This window comes from Bos indicus x Bos taurus, chromosome 16, assembly GCF_003369695.1.
Source record: "Bos indicus x Bos taurus breed Angus x Brahman F1 hybrid chromosome 16, Bos_hybrid_MaternalHap_v2.0, whole genome shotgun sequence".
Taxonomy (NCBI): Eukaryota; Metazoa; Chordata; class Mammalia; order Artiodactyla; family Bovidae; genus Bos; species Bos indicus x Bos taurus.
The window spans coordinates 3,326,958-3,334,910 of NC_040091.1; positions in this window are offsets into that span (position 1 = coordinate 3,326,958).

The following is a 7,953-nucleotide window of genomic DNA, read 5'->3' on the forward strand; positions in this document are numbered from 1 at the left end:
TCTGGTATTCCTATCTCTTGAAAAATTTTCCACAGTTTGTTGTGATTTGTTCCTTCATTATCTACCAACTGTTCAAAAACAGGCCAACGTCCTTGACTGGTGTCAGAAGCTTTCTGTACACTGGTCCCACCCTACCTAACAGCTCTGTCTCACCTGATCTCAAATGGGAATTGTCCCCCTCTGAAAAGTGATGCTCCTTGTACTCTTTAAATCCCAATTTCTTTCTTTTTTTTTTTGTAAGGCAGGGGAGGATTTGATGGGATATAGCCAATTCTACCATCCTGAGCACAGTTATTAAGCTCTAGCATCCCCTCCCAGGACAGACTTTTTTGGAATTAATTAGTTTTGACTACGCTGGGTCTTCATTGTTACGTGAGGGCTTTTCTCTTGTTGGGGTGGGCGGGGGCTACTTCTAGTTGCAATGTGCAGGCTTCTCACTGCAATGGCTTCTCTTTTTGTGGAGCAGGGGCTCTAGGGCACCCAGCCTTCAGCACTTGCGGCACATGGGCTCAGTCGTTGCAGTTCCCAGGCTCTAGAGCTCCACGGCATGCGGAATCTTCCCAGACCAGGGATTGAACCTGTGCCCCTGTCTTGGCAGGCAGATTACTATCCACTTTACCACCAGGGAAGTAACCAGTTTCAAATTTGATTTTGTATATTTGCTTCAGGTTCTTCACCTATCAGGACACCCCTCAGGCTTCTTTTCATACACCTAAGTCTTACCACACTCTAAGTTCTCAAACTTCAGTGTGCATTCAAATTGCTGGGGGGTGCTTGTTAAATATGAACATTCTGACTTTGCAGGCCTAGGGTAGGACCCAGGGAAATCTGCCTTTTTGTCAAATACTAAGGTGATGCCTAGATCAGATCCACTTTGAGAAATGCTGCTTTAAGGCCCGACTTAAGTTATTTCCCTTATTATTGTAGCTCTTATTCATTACCTGGAGCATTTACAATTGGTTTGACCTGTGGTCTCTTAACTGATCAATATAAAATTATTTAACATATATGCAAACAGTATACTGCAAAGTAAACAAGAATTTCAAATACAAAATTTTGGCTTTGACCCTGGTTGTCTGTAAGAGGAACTACTTTAAGTTTACCAGATCTGAAGCATGAAGAATGAAGATTTAAGAGGGAAGATTAGCAAGTTCCTGGTGTCTCCCCAGCTTACAGAGTTTCTATCAAAGGAGAGACAGTTCTTTTGGTGGGAATAGAGGTATTGTATTACAGACTGGTTCCAAATAGGAAAAGGAGTTTGTCAAGGCTGTATATTGTCACCCTGTTTATTTAACTTATATGCAGAGTACATCATGAGAAACGCTGAACTGGAAGAAACACAAACTGGAATCAAGATTGCCGGGAGAAATATCAATAACCTCAGATATGCAGATGACAGCACCCTTATGGTAGAAAGTGAAGAGGAACTCAAAAGCCTCTTGATGAAAGTGAAAGAGGAGAGTGAAAAAGTGGGCTTAAAGCTCAACATTCAGAAAATGAAGATCATGGCATCCAGTCCCACCACTTCATGGGAAATAGATGGGCAAACAGTGGAAACAGTGTCAGACTATTTTTCTGGGCTCCAAAATCACTGCAGATGGTGACTGCAGCCATGAAATTAAAAGACGCTTACTCCTTGGAAGGAAAGTTATGACCAACCTAGATAGCATGTTCAAAAGCAGAGACATTACTTTGCCAACAAAGGTCCATCTAGTCAAGGCTATGGTTTTTCCTGTGGTCATGTATGGATGTGAGAGTTGGACTATGAAGAAGGCTGAGCGCCGAAGAACTGATGCTTTTGAACTGTGGTGTTGGAGAAGACTCTTGAGAGTCCCTTGGACTACAAGGAGATCCAACCAGTCCATTCTGAAGGAGATCAGCCCTGGGATTTCTTTGGAAGGAATGATGCTAAAGCTGAAACTCCAGTACTTTGGCCACCTTGTACGAAGAATTGACTCATTGGAAAAGACTGATGCTGGGAGGGATTGGGGGCAGGAGGAGAAGGGGATGACAGAGGATGAGATGGCTGGATGGCATCACCAACTTGATGGACGTGAGTCTGAGTGAACTCTGGGAGCTGGTGATGGACAGGGAGGCCTGGCGTGCTGCGATTCATGGGGTTGCAAGGAGTCGGACACGACTAAGCGACTGATCTGATCTGATTTCTTTAATAGTAGTTGCAGTTTCCCAGAGAGACAGTTATAAATAAGAGAGAGAAAGTATATTCAGAGTGCCAGACACGAACTTGCATGTACATGTTTGGAACACAGCTTTTTGGAAGCTGGGGAAAGTGGTCAGCCTTGCTCTGGTCCTATCACAGTTCCCGTGGGTGCTTGCCTCTTTCCTTTGTACTTCCCACTTTTTATTTAAAAAAATTTCAAGCCCATAGAAGTGTTAAAAAGTAAATGTATGTCAATATGTCCTAAAACTGAATTTTCGATTACTGACTTTTGCCCCATCTGCTTTGTTTCTTTGTGTATATATATGTATCAAACCATTTGAAACTAAGTAGCACACAGTTCCTCCCTACACACTTCAGCACACAGGATCTAGTAATTAAATTCTCTTTTAAAACCAAAATGTTGTAACAGAGAAGGATAAATGTGACTCCATATTGGATCTGTTTTCTTTTACCTTAACCTTTGAATTGTATTGATTTTGTTACAAGTTAAGAATGTTGCCTGTCTCCTGAAATATACAGGATAACTCATTCTCAAAGCTCTGACCTTTAAAGGTATAATACTCTTCCATTTGTACAGAAATAAAACATGGTAGAACAGAGAATAACTTTTGTCTTGTTAGAAGTTTATAGGAGCATCATGACTTGACCTATGTGGACAGCTGCAAGAAAAAAGGATTCTAACACCAGAATGTTTGCAACAACTCACCACAGTCACTCCATCTTTGGTATAAAAGTAGCCTTGATTTTAACTAGGTAAAAATGGTTCTCTGGAACATTAGTCCACCATCTTCTTGATCAGCTGACTTTCAAAATAAAGTTGTGATTCCTTGCCCCAAAAATCAGCTCTCCATTTATTGGCTTGTTGTGGGGTGAGGAGTAGGACCTTGGACTTGGTAACAATAGCATTATCATTCCTAACAAAACCTTAGCTCAATAATATCAAAACAATTTACATTTATCTATATCCTTTGAAATATTTTTTTTTCTCATTTCCCCTACTCTGATCCAGAATACAATAAAAATTCATACATTGCATTTGGTTGTTTTATTTCTTTAGTCTTTTTTGTTTTGTTTTAATGTAGAACTATGCTGTATCCTAGGGGCTTCCCTGATGGCTCAGACAGTAAAGAATCTGCCTGCAGTGGGGAGACCCAGGTTCAATCCCTGGGTTGGTAAGATTCCCTGGAGAAGGAAATGGCAACCCACTCCAGTATTCTGGCCTGGAACATCCTATAGACAGAGGGGCCTGGTGGGCTACAGTCCATGCGGTCACAGAGTTGGACACATCGTAGCAACTAACACTTTCCCTTTCATGCTGTGTTCAATACAGGAGCCAGTATCCATGTGTGATTATTTATATTCAAATTAGTTAAAATTAGATAAATTTAAAATTCAGCTCACCCATCACACTGGCCACATTTCAAGTGTTCACATGGGATAGTGGCTACTATATTGAACAGCTCAGACATAGAGTATTTTTCTTATCACTGACAGTTCTGTTGAATAGCTTCAGACTACAATTCCGTCTTTTTTTTTTTTTCTTTTTGTAACACTGAGTTTCTTTTTTTTTAATAGCTTTGCCTTTATTTTTTTTCCTTTTTTAAAATTTATTTTTTTATTGAAGGATAACTGCTTTATAGAATTTTGTTGTTTTCTGTCAAACCTCAACATGAATCAGCCATAGGTATACATATATTCCCTCCCTTTTGAACCTCCCCCCCATCTCCCTCCCCACCCCACCCCTCTCTAGGTTGATACAGAGCCCTGTTTGAGTTTCCTGAGCCATACAACAAATTCCTATTTTAAATGAGTTTTATTGTAGAGAGTGTGGGTTGTTGACCTACATTCTAGACTATCTGATTATTTTCTCAAGAATAGATCTGGAAAAGCATTTTTGGCAAGAGCGCTGCATGAAGGACATAGTGTACAGCTTACTGCATCATTCATTTCAGGTTGGTGATGTCTACTGTGTGAATTCAATAAATATTGATATTTATTAGAGAAGTAACACAGCGCCAGGAAATTGTCTAAAACTTGGGGCTTTGACTTCAAATAGAAGACAGAGTTTAGAGAACTTTCTGGCAGTCCAGTGGTTAGAACTTGGGGCTTTCATTGCCATGGCCAGGGTTCAACCCCAGGTTGGGGAATAAAGATCCTGCAAGTTGCGAGGTGCAGCCAAAAGAAAAAAAAAAGAGAGAGAGAGAGACTTTCTATAATCTCCATTGCTTCACTCCTGTGCTAGGGAGAGAGTGAAAAAATGCTCTGTAACATGAAATGGAGACTGAAGTGATACAGCCCAGGAGCATGGATGAGGCGGATGGAGCAAGAGAAGGGTCAGACTACAGGCCTCCAACTCCAGATTCACTTAAGTGATTGTAACTTTTTGGTGGTTGCTTTGGGCACAGGAAGTAGCTTGGTGAGATGCCTGTGACCCAGCTAAGCATTCAGCCGGAAGGCTCTGCAGCAAGGTGCCCTAGGAAACCCTCTAGAGAGAGGCTGGCGGGCTCACAGGCCAGTGTGTCAATCACTTCTCTGCAGGCTTGTGCCCGAGTGTGCAGCTAGCTTTGAGCTGGGAGTATCTGGGGGAAACATCAAATCCCAGCTTTTACAGCTTTTGCTACTACATTTGCCTTCTTCCATGGATACCCTCCCATTCATTACAAATAAAGACCAGGGAAAGAAGACAGGAAAAGGGGTAGAGGAGAATGTGTAGTTTAAAGAACTGAATGTGGGCTTCCCTGGTGGCTCAGTGGGAATGAATCTCCTGCCAATGCAGGAGACACAGGTTTGATCCCTTATCTGGGCAGACTGCATGCCGTGGATGAACTAAGCCTGTGAGCCACAGCTGTTGAGCCTGTACTCTAAAGTCCTGGAGGTGCAGCTACTGAGCCCATGCTTCCTAGAGCCCATGTTCTGCAACAACAGAAGCCACTGAACTGAGAAGCTCGCACATCGCAACTAAAGAGTAGCTTCCGCTCGACACAAGTCGAGAAAAGCCTGTGCATCTGTGAAGACCTGTTGATGTTGTTTAGTTGCTAAGTCATGTCTGACTCTTTTTGACCCCATGGACTGTAGCCCACCAGAATCCTTTATCCACGGGATTTCTCAGGCAAGAACACTGGAGTGCCACTTCCTTCTCCAGGGGATCTTCCTGATGCGAGGATCGAACCTGCATCTCCTGCTTGGCAGGCAGATTCTTTACCACTGAGACACCTGGGAAGCCCCAGTGAGGATCTAGCACAGCCAAAAATAAGTAAATAAAATTAAAAAAGAGAACACAGTGTGTGTCAGCATTTCATGGAGAAAGTCACGTCTCTCTAACAAAGGCATTCCCTTCACCCAGATGATTTTAATTTTCTCTGTCTTTTCAACTCTGTAAGAGGTGAGCAAGGCAGAGATTATTGTGCTCATAGACGGTCCTTAGCTGCCCACTGACAATCCCCTATCCCTCCACAAAGAGCTCGGAAATACCGTGTTCTTCCTAGGCCTCCCAGAGGTAAACTCTGAAATCAACATGCCATGAGAAGTTCTGAGGCAGGAGATCGTCTGATTGGAGTATAAGCAAATCTAAAGGAGAAATGTGTGGATTTGAAGGGAAGTTGGTCGGTCTCAGCAGCGAAGGAGACACTGAGAGAAGAGCTCACAGCTCTCTGGCTTCTGTCTGGCAGACACTGGGGTCTGAAGGGAATGCCTGCCCGCCGGTCAGGTGTCCTGATGGTGAGGACTCAGGCAGCCGACTAGCAAGGCATGGTGCTACTGTATTTTCAAGTGATAAAACGAACTTCTCTGGTGCGATTCCGAGCTCTCTAAGTGCCTTCTGATCACCTTTCTCCTGGGTAAATTCCTTCCAGGCAGTGATTCTGCAGGCTAGGCGGACATGTCTGTTGGGCCCACCGACTATCGGGTCTCATGCACACGCCTCCGTGAGCTTGTGGGCATAGGTTAGCCTCCCCAAGATGATTTCTGGATGGGACTGAGTTTCTGGGCTTCTACGGATGAAGCCAGGTCAGAGTCACAGTTTTCTTACTCCACGGAGACCTGTGAAGCTGGCTGGCCATCCTCATGGCCCAGCTTTGTCCAACCTCAACTGCAACCATGCCACCAAAGAGCAGAATCCAGGGTGGGCCTGGGCCCATCAGCGTCTCAGTTCACTAGTTCCTTCATAGCATCCCACACTCTATGTCCTGAGTATTTCTCTTCTCATTTCAATTAACATTATATATCATAATAATAACAGTTTGCTTATTGAATCTTCTGTGTGCCCACAAAACAGCCCCACAGAGAATGCATTATCATCCCATTCTACAGATGGGACAGTTGGGGACACAGGAACTGAGAAAGCTAGGACTTAAACCTATGTCTACATCTAGAGCTTGTGCTTTGCTATTATATTTAAAACTAAGCTGTGAGAGGAAACTAGAGTGACTTCTCAGAAGAATATAGCATCCTCAGCATGTTTTCCAAAAGTTACCTCATTCCAAAAGTAGACACGAGGACTTTCACTTACTGACCTCGAAAAATAAGCATCCGCCTTGATTGGAGAAGGCAGGCTGGCAGTCGTGCCTGGTTGGGGGAGTAGGAGAATCTAGTGATGTCCTGGGGTATCCCAGAGGAATCTGGCCGTCAGCTTTGACCCTGACACAGGAAAAAGCTAATCTGGATGGTAAGCGAAGCAAGAGACAGTGTGTAGAAGGCTGGGTGTGTGTGTGTGCTGTGCTGGTCTGTCCTCTGTAGCATAGGGTCCCCGGGGAGAGGATCAGTGGTTGTGGTCCAGGCTTGGGATGGGGCTCCCCGAGAACAACTCAGGCAAGGTGACATCTCACCACTGCACCTTCTTGAAACTGTATCGAAGGCTGGTTTGATTTTTAGCCTTGAAATCCTATTAATATTCCATATTTGATTTAGTTCCTTTCCCCACACATTTCTAAGGCCTAAAACCCAAAACATATACTTCATTTCAGAGTAATTTGTGAGGTAGTCAACAAGTTAGGTAATGTACTTGAAAGTCACATATGTGACAGTGCAGAGTCAAGGACAGATAATCACGTGTGCGTCCCAGGCAGGTCACAACTTAGAGCTCCCTTAAAGCAATGATTTCTATCTACATGTTCAACATTTCCTTGATAGAATCTAAGAGAAAATAATTTCTGTAATGTTCAAAATAATAAATTTGTTCCAATATGTTCAAAATAAGGAAATTTTACTGTGCTCTGAATGTGACATACTTTTTACTTATTTGGGACTATTTTCATTTAACTTAAAAAAAAAAAAAAACAAGTAGACAGTATTAGTCAACCCCACTTAACTAAACATGAATATAGCCATAAGGCCTTACAAATTATGTTAAAAACTGTTTTTTTCTGGCTGGCTAACTGGTCCTCACTTTCCTGCAATTTTTCTGTTGTTATTGATTTGACTGCACTACATGGCTTGCATGATCTCAGTTCACTGACCAGGGACTGGACCCCAGCTATGGCAGTGAAAGCCTGGAATCCTAACCACTAGGCAACCGGGGAATTCCTGGCAGTTTGTTTTCTTATTAGCTTTTTAAAAAAACTTTTTTTTTTCCAAGCCAGACAATTTCTTGGGAGTCATATTAAACATTTTTATATCTAGATAATCGTAATAAAATATAGTGCAGTAAACAGCACTACACTGTTACTGAATTCAGTTACTGAATTTTAGCTGGAGACAGCTGGATTTCAGGAGACTGCCAGCTGACTGATCTCAGGGTTGGTGGTGTTGCCTATAATTATGTTGCAAAAATATCA